The 13,447-nt window shown below is 40.5% G+C and overlaps 1 protein-coding gene and 1 non-coding gene across 2 annotated transcripts in view; one reads left to right on the top strand and one right to left on the bottom strand.

Annotated features, from left to right (window-relative positions):
- The window catches only part of LOC122791730 (signal peptide, CUB and EGF-like domain-containing protein 2), a 1,774,756-nt gene that overhangs the window by 392,026 nt on the left and 1,369,283 nt on the right, over positions 1-13,447 (top strand). The window lies entirely within an intron of this gene.
- Positions 6,555-6,636, bottom strand: TRNAS-AGA. Its single transcript has one exon. It is a non-coding gene; the product is annotated as a tRNA-Ser (tRNA).

The following is a 13,447-nucleotide window of genomic DNA, read 5'->3' as shown; positions in this document are numbered from 1 at the left end:
TTGGTCCCGAGGGTGAAGCCCGAGGGACCAAACAAAGCCAACCATGGGTAAATTTAGCATTACCCACACCCAGAAGTGGGTTATTGCTATTATACCATGACATTATTTAAGAAAATAAACTGTTACTTTTCTTAAATAATGGCATAGTATAATGCCTGTTTACTGCCCTTCCGCAGATGTCTGGCATCCGCGGCAGTTCTGATGTACTGCGCGCCTACATCAGAGCTGTGGGCAAAAGCAACGGAGAAAGCAAGATCTCCGTTGCTTTTGTTTTTAGTGTTTCGCTATGTTAAATGAGTTTAACATAGTGAGACAGTTTTAAAATAAGCAACGGAGATGTCCGTTGCTTATTTTAAAACTGTCTTGCTATGTTAAACTCATTTAACATAGCGAAACACTAAAAAAAAGCAACGGAGATCTTGCTTTCTCCGTTGTTTTTAAACACTGTCTCGCTATGTTAAATGGGTTTAACATAGCGAGACAGCTTTAAAATAAGCAACGGAGATCTCCGTTGCTTATTTTAAAGCTGTCTCGCTATGTTAAACCCATTTAACATAGCGAGACAGTGTTTTAAAAAAATGAGTTATACTAATGGAAAAAAGTCCGGGCGACCGGACCTTTTTCCATTAGTATAACTCGATTTACAACGGGCACGCTGGCCAATCAGCGTGCACGTTTTGGGGGGATCATGGTATAATAATAATTAGATACACCAGCCAGAAGAGAGAAGTACAGTTTATACACACAGTGTTGTGAACTCAGAAGATCAAAGGTCTACCATAACTGTTTCAAAATAAATGCTGCAATTTTATGTACACTTAAGTAAAGACAGAGCAAGCTATGCATGTGCAAGTAAGAGTAATAACCTTATATGTGGTTGTTCAGTCATTAGTCAAGCGACTCTTCATGACTTCAAACTCAGCACACTAGGCCTGTTTGCCAGCAACTTCTTTTACGTTCTTGCAAATTCATATTCATTACTTCAGTAATGCTGTCTACCAATCTTAGCCTCTGCTAATCCCTTCTTCTTTTGTTTTCTATCTTTCCTGGTATCCGTGTCTTCTTCCCTAGTGAATCCTGCTTTCACATTATATGACCAAATTATTTGAGTTTTACTAATAGACATTTCAGCGAACAATCTATGGTTACTTCCTTGTATATCAACTTCAGAAGCATCGATTTTCGAGTGCACAGCCTTACCTGTAGTTATCTTTGACAGCTGTATGTTGTTAGTGAGAAAACCACAGTGTTGACTCAATAGACTTTTGATGACAGTATGATATCTTTGCTGTTTTAAATCTTATCTAGATTTGCCATGATTTTCCCTTCCAAGAAACAAGTGTCTTTCAATTTCATGACTGCAGTCATCAGTTGCAGAGATTTTTGAGCCCAGGAAACAATGTTCTGTAACTGCCACTAGTTCTTACCCATCTGTTTAAAAAAAAGATTAAAGGGAAGATATGACATAATATTTATTATTTTTGTTGAGCAGCAAGCCATTGCTTTGCTTTCTGCTTTCACCTTTGTAGAACAGAGCGTGTGTTGTAACTTTAAAAGCATTTTCAATTGTGGGCATGTGCATATAAATAGTGAGCACATGCAGATAGCAGTGCCATTTTGAGAGAACAGCCAGAGTGTTAACATGTATGAGTGTGGTAGTCAATCTGTTTGCAAGTTTAAGTTACTAAACCTTAATCCTGATGTGTTTGTCTGTAGTAAAGCTGCATGAACCGAACCCACAACTGTTAGTCTGTTTTATCCTGACCGGATAAGAGAAAACCTTCATCAACGGGCTCTTCAAGTCTTCCTCAATTTCAGCCAACTGAGTGGTATCACATGCATATCTAAGGATCTTAATATTTCTGACAGTTTTAATTGCATCTGATTTATCTAACCCAGCATTTCCCATTATATATTAAATAAGAAGAGTAAACGCTCTCTTCCTGTCTTGAACCAGTTAATTATTCTTTAGTTGGTCCTAACTGCTGCTGCTTGTTCTTCCTGTAGATTCCACAGGAGGCAGATATGTTGACCTGGTATTCACATTTTCTAAGAACTTGCCACATTTTGTTTTGGTCCACATAGTCAAAAGCTTTACAATAGTCAGTAAAGCAAAAAGATTTTTCTGAAACTCCCTTGCTTTCTCCGTTTTCCAGCATATATTGGTAGATTTATGTATGGTGCCTATACTCTTTCTATAACCAGCTTGCACATCTGGCAGTTTCAGTTCATATCCATTTTCTCCACTTTCCAGGACATTAGAGAACACACCAGTGTATATATATCAGTGAGGTTAAGGTCTTTCTTACATAGATCTAAAAATTCCTACTGCCTCTTATTAATATTATCTGCTTCTGCTAGATCCCTCCCATGTTTGTTTTTGTCATGCTCATTTTCACCTGGAAGTTTCCATTAATATTGCATGTCTCCTTGAAGAGATTAGTTGCCTTTCCTTTTCTGTTATTGTCCTCCATTTATTTGCATTGTTCGTTTAAATATGCCTCTATCGGCTCAAGCTATTCTCTAAAACTCTGCATTCTTTTTGGTCCCCGTCTTTCTTTGCACATTTCTAAAGGTTCCACAGATGGCAGTTATACCTTATCAGCCATTTTCTTTTTCTTTCATCGCAATGTTTTTGTTGCCACCTTCTCCACAATAATGTGAATTTTTATCCATTGTACTTCTGGCTTTCTCTTAGTCTGGTCTAATTCCTTAAATCTATTCTTCATTTCTACTACGTATTCATTTCCAATATTGTTAAACTTGTGTCTAGTTAGATTGGAGGCTCTCCTATATTCTTTTAATTGTCATAGTGCCACATATGCTGTCTAATGCATTTCTAAACTATTCGTGGATGTTTCTTAACCTATATGTTTTGATGTCACAGTGGCATGGGTCATTTCTGAAAATGATCTGTCAACCAGTCTACTTACCTAGTTAATAAAATAAACAGAGACAAGTCTAAGTGTTTTAATAAGAAATCTGATTGCCTAAGCTACATATCAACTCCAAGTCTTGTTTTAGCAGACTGTAAAGTATATATTCCCTCTGATTTCAGTATTGGCTGTTTGATGACATCAATGTATAAAACCTTCTTTTAGGCTGTTGAAAAAGAGTGTTTGCTTAACAAGTACATTTTCTAGGTAGAATTCTGCTAATCATTGTCTCACTTCATTACATACTCCAAGGACAAGTATGCCCATTACTAAAGCTGCACTTCATCTTTAACATTCCAAAAGCCTATGACAATGTTAGTATCTTTTTTTGATGGTATTTTCAGAAAATGGTGCAGATCCCCATAAAACTGACCAATGAGCTCCTGTTCGGCATCTGTAGTTGGAGCATGAACCTGCATCACTGTGATATTAAATGGCTTGCCTTGGAGTTTGGTTGAAACTATGTTCTACCATTCCAGGATGTAATCGAGCACTGCTTTTGACACCCTTTTATTGAGTGTGAGTACTAATCCATTTTTTATGCAAGATTCTTGTTTTACTGAAAAAATATTCCATGGATAGAAAACAATAATTTAAATATTGGCTGGCATTTTAGGTTTTATGCAGTAGAGGAACAGTGACTGAAACTCAGGAGTTTTACTTTATAAATTAGATGTATGACTTTCATATGGACTGGAAGCTACCTGTCCCCTTTTAGACTGAAGTAGTTATGCTCTCTCATAAGTGATCATGTCATAATTTGCACTGCTTATTTAAAAGTGTTTGCCATTTTTGTGTATTAGGCTGAATTAACAGCTAGGCAGGTAATGCATATTCCACATGGGGCATAAACACCTGTTTATTAATTAAAAACCTGACTTTTTTATCAGTAGATTGTGCAGTCGTGTAAGAGCTTCTACGTGATGAAGAAAGTTTCACTTTGTGTTATGAGGAAGAAGATGGGATTGCACAACTCACAGATATTTTAAATGTTTTACTGCTTCATTTTGTCCACCCAGGGTTGAGTCATTTGGGATTAGTTTTGTCATGGGTAATGAACAGAAAAGATTTGGCTTTATTAGAGTCAATATTGAGTTACTTTAGTATGAAAATTGATGGGCCTTGGTAGGTCCAGACTTTGGCTTGTTTTAATTAGTACTTGGAAATGGTCTGTGTTTGAAGTTGTCAAGTTATTTGACTGTGGTAATGCTGCAAGGTCTGGGATGGTGATGGTGAGGCTGTTTATATCTAGTGTGATGTTAATACACTGCCACTTGCCTGACCAGTATGGCACACCTATGGCACAGATATTCATCATCATTATCATTAACCCCTTTTTCCCATTTTCTACATGGGGTCAGGGTGTCATGTCCCCCTCTCTCAATTCACCGCCACTCTCCAACATTCTTTGACAGTCATGCCTGATTGTCACAGGTGTTCTCGCATACCATCCATCCATCTCTTTGCTGGACACCCTGCTTTCCTCCTGCCTTCTTTCTGTTTGTCTGTCCCAAATCCTCTTCACCAGATTGTCTTTTGCTTTCCTGCATATGTACCTGAACCACCATAATATGTTTTCTTTGACCTTCTCTACAATTGGAGCTACTTGGGTTTCTTCTCTGATGTTCTCATTTCCTTGTTTGTCCCACAGTGTGTATCCCACCTCCCATCTCAGGCACTCCATCAACTCTAGCTTCATCAATTGCTCTGTCTTCACTGCCCAGGTTTCTGTACCATACAATAGCACTGGTCACACCACTGTTTTGTATTCCTTACTTTTCAGCTTCTTTGGCATTCTTCTGTTACATGCTACCCTTGACGCTGTGCAGCAGTTGACTCCTCTGATTCTAGCTGTGACCTCCTTATTCAGACTTACTTTCTTCTGAACCACCCATCCCAGGTACTTGAAGCTGTTAACTTCCACTATTTTCCATTGTATCGCAGTTTTCAGCTTATTCTAATTCCCCATTTGATGCCATTACAACTGTCTTATTTGTACTAGGTTTCATCCCATGTGCCTTCAGTTTTGCATTCTATTCCCCAAATGTTTGTTGAAGTTCTAGTTCAGAGTCTGCCCGTAATGCCATACCATCTGCATATAGCAGCTTTGTTGATCTATCCCCTCCAACCTGTTTGCTAATGTAGTTCATCACTAATATAAACAGCAGTGGGCTCAGAGTAGAACCATGATGTACACCCACGCACACTGGGAACCCCACTGTGAGTATGAGCACTATTCATATGTGTGTCATTGGGTCTTCATACATAGCCTGCACTAATTCTACTGGTGTTTATGGGACTTTTGAACCATTGCAGGACTGTCTAGATTAGTTTTCTTAGGACCTTGTCATCTTTCTCCAAGTCTAGGAATGCCCATTTGCACTATTTTCTTTTTCTCTAGCTTCTTCTCAACTGCCTGTCTCACTGCAAACGTTAGGTTGGTTGTGCTGAATCCTGATCTGAATCTGAACTGCTCATCTCCCATATCACTTTCTTTTATTGTGTATGTTCATTTGTTAATCACCGTCTCCAGAACTTTCATGCAGTGTGAGGAGAGTTTGATACTTCTATATTGCCCACAGTTGTGCATCTCCCCTTTGTTTTTGTACACTTGCACTGGAATGCTTATTTCTTAGTCATCTAGGTGTGCTTTTTTGTCCATGCTGCTATGAGTAGCCTCTGGATTCATCTCTCCCCTAACAGCTTGATTACATCTGACATGACCTTTTCTGAGGTTGCTACTTTCCCTTACTTCATTTTCCTTAGTGCTGTTTGTATTTCTTCTAGAGTGAGCTCCTCTTCCTCTTTCATTATAAGCTGTGTATGGGGCAGTACAACTTCTCTGGGGCTCTCTTCATTCACAACCTACTAGACATACTCCTTTCATCTATCTCTGATGTCCTATGGACTGGTGATGAGGTTGTTGCTGGCATCCGTTATTAAGGGTGTCTGATGACTATCTTCTTTATCTTTTTGTCTTTGCTCTGCTGCCTGATAGTTTCTTTGTGCTGTCTGCTGAATCACTTTCCAGAAACTGATAGGGTGCCTCAGATTCATTGTCCTTTACTACTGCAACTGCTCTTTTAACCTCTTTGTTAGCCAACCAGTATTTCTTCTTAGCCTGGCCCATCTTTTCTGTCTCCCAATTTTTACTGTAGTCCTCCTTTCTTTTATGACTTCCTAGACTTTTGCATTCCACAACCAGCTTTCCTTGTGTACCTTATTTCCTTACCTGACATGGTCGCATATCTGTTCTTTTGTCTGCACAGTTTCTGTTTTGAGGTGCTACTATTCTTTTTCAACTCCACCTGTTTCCTCTTCTTCCTGTGTTGCTGGAAACCTTGTATATTTCCTTGAATTCGTGTGCTTTCTCTCTAATTAACTTCCACTTCTTCAGCCACGCCTCTGTTGACATTAGAGCCTTGTCTGACCACTGCTTGCAGCTGATTGTGGCAACCACTGATTTATGCTGTGGGCTGATTATTTCATTGGTGATGACTTTGCAGTTCCTGACTCTACCCCACTGTCCTTTCCTTACTAGTCTACCCGAGTTGCATGTTGGTTGCTGTTGTATGTGGTCATGTGATTGTCTCTGTCGCTGAACTATGTGTTGGTCACTGTAATTGACAGGATTCAAACCTGTCTGGAGAAACCCCAATGGATTTCTAGTCCATCACTTTAACCACTCGGCCACAATTACAACACCCATCACCATCAAGCCGTTTGCCAAACAGACATCTAAAGTGACCTCTCCTTTATTCCTGATGCTCCACCCATGTGGAGCCAGGCAGTCCTCATATCCTGTACTGCCTGTCCCAATATGTGCATTCAGGTCCCCCCATTATCAACACCAACTCATGTTGTCCTGCTTTGTCTGATAGGTCCTGCAACTGCTGCCTGAATGCACTCTTCCTGACCATCACAACCCTGCTATGGGGTGTAAGCAGATATTATGAATAATGCCGTATCCTTACACTGGAGCATGATTGTCATGAGCCTGTCACTAATTCTGATGACATCACTTACTGGCTTCTGAAGCCTGTCCTTGACTTCAGTTCTCTCACCACTTGTAGTTTTTTTCTCCCCCTAATTATTAGACTCTGGATCGTAAGCCAAGTGGCTTTCCTGCACTGCCCTTCAATCTTGTCTTCTGGATACAGAGGGTGTCCAGTCTCCTCCTTATCATGTCATCCACTTCCTAGCTGCATCCTGTCAGTGAACCGATAACAATTATAAGTTCATGTCTGGCAGGTTGATTTGTTTTACATCCAACTTTTGGTCAACAGAGTTATCCCAGGTATCCCAAGTTGGGCAGCTGTACACTGCCTGGCCAGTAGCTTATTGACCCAGGGCTGCTGCACTTAATGGCAGGCACACACTGGCCAATAGGGGCACATATACCCTCTGCACTGCAAGCATGGGTCACTATCACAGGTTACAGTATGTTGTGTTCTCAACCCACTTAGCACTGGCAAGTACCCATTCCCATTTTGTGGTAACACTAATCAACATGACAAAATCACCTAAAGCCAATTTTACACCAAGTGGCTAGCCCTGGAACAGCATTCAGTATGTAATCCATGTTCTCCTCTGTCTAGAGAACACTGCACCCCACAGTTGATGCCCCATCTTAAAATTAGCCAAATATACTATTAAAGTATGTTAGCTATAGATAGGCAGTATCTGTCTTCGAATGATCTATCCATCCCTCCATTCATGCTTACATATCACCCTTGACTTGCATATTGAGTCAATGAGCAGCCACAACCATCCACTGAGTATACTAGTCAAGTAGGGAATGGAAGTATATTGCCATGCATTTCTTCCGTATCACACACACAGACACACACACAGACACACACACACAGACACACACACACACACACACACACACACACACACACACACACACACACACACACACACACACACACACACACACACACACACACACACACACACACACACACACACACACACACACACACACACACACACACACACACACACACACACACACACACACACACACACACACACACACACACACACACACACACACACACAAACACAGATACACACACACACACACACACACACACACACACAGACACACACACACACCCTAAGGACAGTTTAGATTGACCGGTCAGTCTACTACATATGTTTGGGAAGTGGGAGGAAGGTGCAGTATGCAAAGAAAACCTGCATAAACACAGGGTGGACTTGAAAGCTCCACAGAGAAGGCACCACTGTTGTGAATTGAACTGGAACCTACTGTAAGATGACAGTGCTGCTCACTGCCCACTGTGCCAGCCTCCAAATGTGGATGCTAGCAGTTATAATTCACCAGTTTGTGGAAATAGCTTTATATGCATCAATAAACAGCCAGTCCTAAGCTTTTGATAGAGCATACTTAAAGAAATTAGGCAACACAAATGGAAAACTAAATATACACTCAAGTATGTTGCACACAAAAAGGAAAAAAATAAAAATGAACAGATGCACAAGAAAAGCACTTTCTAACAGAGTACCCATCCACATAAAACAAAGCTCACCCCTGTCTATATTCAAGTGCAACACGGATCTGTGGATTGGAAACCGAAAATATACCTCAGTACTATTCCACGGTATTACTAATGGACAGTGGCAACTCGTAAATGCTTTATCCCATGCATGGGTTCACTCAAATTATCTGTGGTATCATCCCAGCTGCTCTCATTAGAGGTAATATATAATTATCAACCATGAGAGGGGTAAGGCCAGTCTTTAACCCAATGGGATAGGTTCATTTGAGCAACAAAAGGGAAAATGGCTAGGCTTAAAATGATTCGCAAAGGCCAGCTAGCCTAGTACTTTTCTGTGAACCTGTATAGCTGGTTCTGCCTTTATCACTTACTGCAAGTAATTGTAATATGTCTACTTCTGACTTTTGTGAGCATTTAACAATAAGAAAAGACAATTAATGTTGAGTTACAGGCAGGAGCTCAGAGTCTCTGGGAAACAAACTGTCTCCCTTGTGATCGACAGTCCATGTAAATATTGTCTTAAATGCTCCAGTGCTTGAGTCCTGTAAGTACTGAAGGGAGAACAGGTTTTCTTTGCTACTACAAGGATAACTGTGTAAAAATGTAAGAACTTAAATATCTATGTCAGCCTAGACAGTTCAACAAACATGTTAACACTCTTTGCAGGCATTGCAAATACCAATAATACTATAATACTGTAAAACAACAATGCACTTTACCAGTAATTCAGAGGCTATCGGCATTGTAGTTAATGTATACTATGATTGCATACCTACAAGAAAACCTTTCTTTCAACTGTTTAGTGCTATAGTTTTCTCTGCTACTGCACTTCAGATCCTTGCAATCCACTGTTTTCCTTCTAAGTGAGCACAAGGACCTAGGTTTGTAATGTTATATCAGCATTTCTTAAGTACTGAAAACATTCAAGTATAATGCCTTTTGTGGTGAACATCCAAAGATGATTGCTGGTTCATCTGTAGCCAATTTGGTTAACATGTTAGGCTGTCTAACTGTTCCAATGCCACAGTGGCTAAGGTGTTTGTTTGCTGTTCTGGTGACCCAGATTCCAGCTGCAGCTCTGATAATGTGTTGGCTGAAGGAAGGAGGGAGGCATAAGCATTAGAAAGCTAGCTAGCCTTCAATGGGGGTAAGGTTTTGGAAGACCCATTTTGGAAATGACACCTAACAGTGGCTGGGTGTCAGCCCCTGATGTATTTGCTCTTGAGCCAGTATGGACATGAAATCTTTGGCTGCATTGCATTCTTTACATGTGCTTCTCTTCAAAAACAAAGGTTGAATAGGAGATATTCATTAAAAAGTTGAGCCACATAGGATGAATAGTCAGCAACCACTCAACTATTTCCCCCAGCCGTCAATGGCTGCATTTAGTTGTAATGCAGGGAACATGTATGCCAACAGGGAGGTAATCTTGGTTTGTTGGCTTGTCCTGATACATGGAAATAAATTCTTGACATTTTGTTGTTCCTATTCACTCCAGTACAGTTCATCAAAAGGTGTCTTCCAAAACAGGGTATACACCAAGTGGTGTTCAAAGTCCTGCAGCCTTCTGCACAATCCATAAGGGAGCTTCTTCCCCTAAACCCTTTACTTGAACACCACAAATCCAGGGATGCATCCACATTGACAGAAATGGCAACTCATGGTGAGTTATGATTTTGATGAGTGGAGATGGCAAGCACATATTATGTTACCATGGAAGCAAACTTCCAGAGCCAGAGTACAGGTGCCTAAAGTTGTTTAGCTAAAGTACTACAAAAATGTCATTGAACATCATATACAGTGATGGCTAGCCACATAAGGAAGAACATTTTCTAAATAAATCCCCTAAATCTACCAACAAATAATATTTGTGTGCATATATAAGTTGGCAGTCTAGGGCTAAATTTCTGATTCCCCATCTGTTGGTCCAGGTTGCATTTGAATAGGGTGAGTGAGGTACCCTGCTTCACATGGATGGGAAGCCTGTTTCAGAGTAGAGATAGTCTCTGAGACACATACCTGCCCCTCCAGCATGTTCTATTAATGCTGCAAATGACAAATAAGGTTTAGGTCCTAGAATTAGGTTTTTCTAATGCTGGGAGGTTATCTGGGCCTTACTTATAAGCTATCATCCGATCCATTTCTGAGGGATTTGTGGATGTGCAGCAAGTCCTTCAGTACTGGATCGGGCGATACCTTGTAAGCAAAGCATAGATCACCTCCAAGTAGTCCATAGGAGACGGAGTATCAAGATAAGGCTTTGAAGTGATCTGCATATTCAGTGTGGCTTATACCTTGTATTCTTTTTGTATGGAACCTCTGTGGGCTTTCCAGTTATTATGAATGCATGGTAAGGTACCTAGCAAAGGTTGAATTGTATTCAGTGGTTGGTCTAATGAGAGGTGAGTACAGTGAGTTAATGACAGTTGGACTTGGATGTCATACCTTTGTTATCAGTTGCTTATTACAGAATGATTTCTTTATAAACGTAGACACATGATGTTCAAAGGTCAAGTCACTGTCCACATATGTTCCCAGATCCCTAACCACTGGGCCTGTTCTTTGGGGTGCAATGTCTGTGTGACAATTCCCATAGGTAGTTGACTTTCCAAAATATACTATTATGCACTTTTGGCATTCAGTTTTAGACCATGACCATGGCACTAATCATTAGTTTGTGACATGCCCTCTTGGAAGATATTGGTGTCCTTGGAGGGTTCTGTAATCACATAAAGCTTGTAGTCATCCACACACCTAGTCAACCAAAGGCCTTTAATGTTCTCTCTGACTTCTGAAACATCGATGCCAAAAGGAAGTTGCCCCAGTACCAATCTGTGAGGGACTGCACTGGTGACTGGCCTTTATGTGGAAGTAGAGTTCCCTGTACTGACTTCCTGTGTCCTGTCTGTGAGGCAGTTGGCTATCCAGTGAGTTACATAGAGATCTATTCCTAGTTTTTTGAATTTGTTGATAGTGCCTGAATGGGGATATTGTGTTGATTGCTTTGGCCAGAAAAGGATAAGTAATGTGTATCATTTTATCCTCATCCATAGCTTTGTTGATTTTCTCAAAGTCTGTGAGTTGAGCAGGCACAGTCTGCCCTTGATGAAACCAAACTGTGTTTGATGCAGTGTCTCAAGATTTCCTATATTTTTATTTGTAATACCATTGATAAATCTTTCCATGGCCTTATATAATGAAACTAACCAGACTTGTGAGTCTGTAATTATCCAGGTCAGTAGATGCCCCCCCTCCTTTTGTAGATGAATAACTGTCACAGTCCTCCATTTGCTAGGCATTAAGCTAGTTTGGAGGCCAAGGTTGAACAATAATCTTAGAGGAAACTGTAGGTTATGTTTCATGCTATTCAGAAAGCAACCTGGGATATTATCAGGGTCCACAGATTAAGTATTTTTTTGGAGAGTAAATTGAGGACCTATCTTCTAGTGGCAGCTGGGGAAGTTATGGTCAGGGGTATCTCTTGGGAGGTGTCAGGGGGGGCATTAAGGTGAAATTGGAGCTAAATTTATCAGCCTGTAGGTTTGTTATATCCTGTTCCTCAGTATAGGTGGTTCCATTTACAATTAGTTTCATTTCCTAGTAATAGATTTTTGGCCGCCACCATAATTAGAGACAAAAGGCCTTACCATGTTTAGGCAATTCTGATTCTGTTTCAAAGCTCAGAAAAATCATCTCCCTTGTCTCAGCAATCTGCCCACCCAGCATCTCTGACAGTGCATCCCGCAGGGAATCTTTAAAGTCTGTCAACTCACTGCACTCCCAGAAAATATGTTCTCAATTACCTCTTTCATCCCCGTCACACTCCAACATTTGATGTCTATTTGAGGAAAAATTCTCTGGAGTCTGCTTGGGGTATAAAAATATCTATGTAAACATTTCCAAGCAAAAATCCTAAATCTTCTAGATTTTGTTGCATATTTGGGAGACATACATATATCCTCCCATTGTTTCTTTGTGAATTGCTTATCCAATCTTTCTTCCCAATTCTTTCTAACCTTCTATGATTGATTGTGACTGGTTTTGATGAATATTGAGACACCTCCACTCTTTGTCCCTTCCTGTGCAGTAGCTGGTGTAAATGTGTGGAAGGCATTGTAGCATTGCAGTGCTAGGGCACTATTTGAGGCGTTTAACAGTGTCTCTATAGCTACAGAAATGCTTGCATTCTAAAGTTGAAGAGAGCTTGCAGGGAGTGGCGTTTATTTGCTTAAACTCCCATCTTTAAGCAGTAATACCTTCAGGTTATCCTGGGTTGGTTTTTCTATTGGTAGGTTTATCAGGTTGATATTACCTAAAAAAGCACTATGGAGGCATTACAAAGTTTTAGCCAATATCTGAAAGCCTAAAGTGGAAAGGTATGGATCATCTTTGGCAAAACACCTTGTTCTGTGAACCGTATCCTCCTAAGCTGACAGATATTTTACCCTCTTCGAATGACACCAAAGTCTAAGCCATTTATTAAGTTCAGTTATCTTCTGCTCATATTGTGGCTTCATCCTCAGAGATGTAGATTGCTGCTCAATGCCAGGCTCATACCAGCCTGGGGCACACAGTCTGAGAGCCCTGTCATGTCTGTCTCTTCATATAGGTTCATAGGTGTTTACTAGGCTAACGAACACAAGGGGCTTTTTAAGCCTAACCATGCATCCCAAATCTCTGACAAGTTCTGAAACCCTTGATAAGTGTATAGCAGGGGCTTGGGAGATGAAACATTTACAAGCTAGGGCCTGGGAGATGAACCATTTACAGGTTGCCTGTGTCCATTAGAGACATAGGCACCAAACCAGCGATCTGACAGATGTAAATCTCTGGTTATTAACACCCACGTGAACAATTACAGTCTCGTACTGATACTTGATTCAGTGACCTGAGTGCGTGTGTGATGTCACAGATCTTTGTCCTGCTAGGCAGCTGACCATGACCCTCTACCTGCTCAGCTTGTGGAGTGGAAAATTTGTGTGT

Source organism: Protopterus annectens, chromosome 17.part0 (assembly GCF_019279795.1).
Source record: "Protopterus annectens isolate FY-2018-M chromosome 17.part0, PAN1.0, whole genome shotgun sequence".
In the NCBI taxonomy this organism is placed as follows: Eukaryota; Metazoa; Chordata; order Ceratodontiformes; family Protopteridae; genus Protopterus; species Protopterus annectens.
Note: the sequence above shows the minus strand (reverse complement) of the source record. Positions and strands in the feature narration are given on the sequence as shown.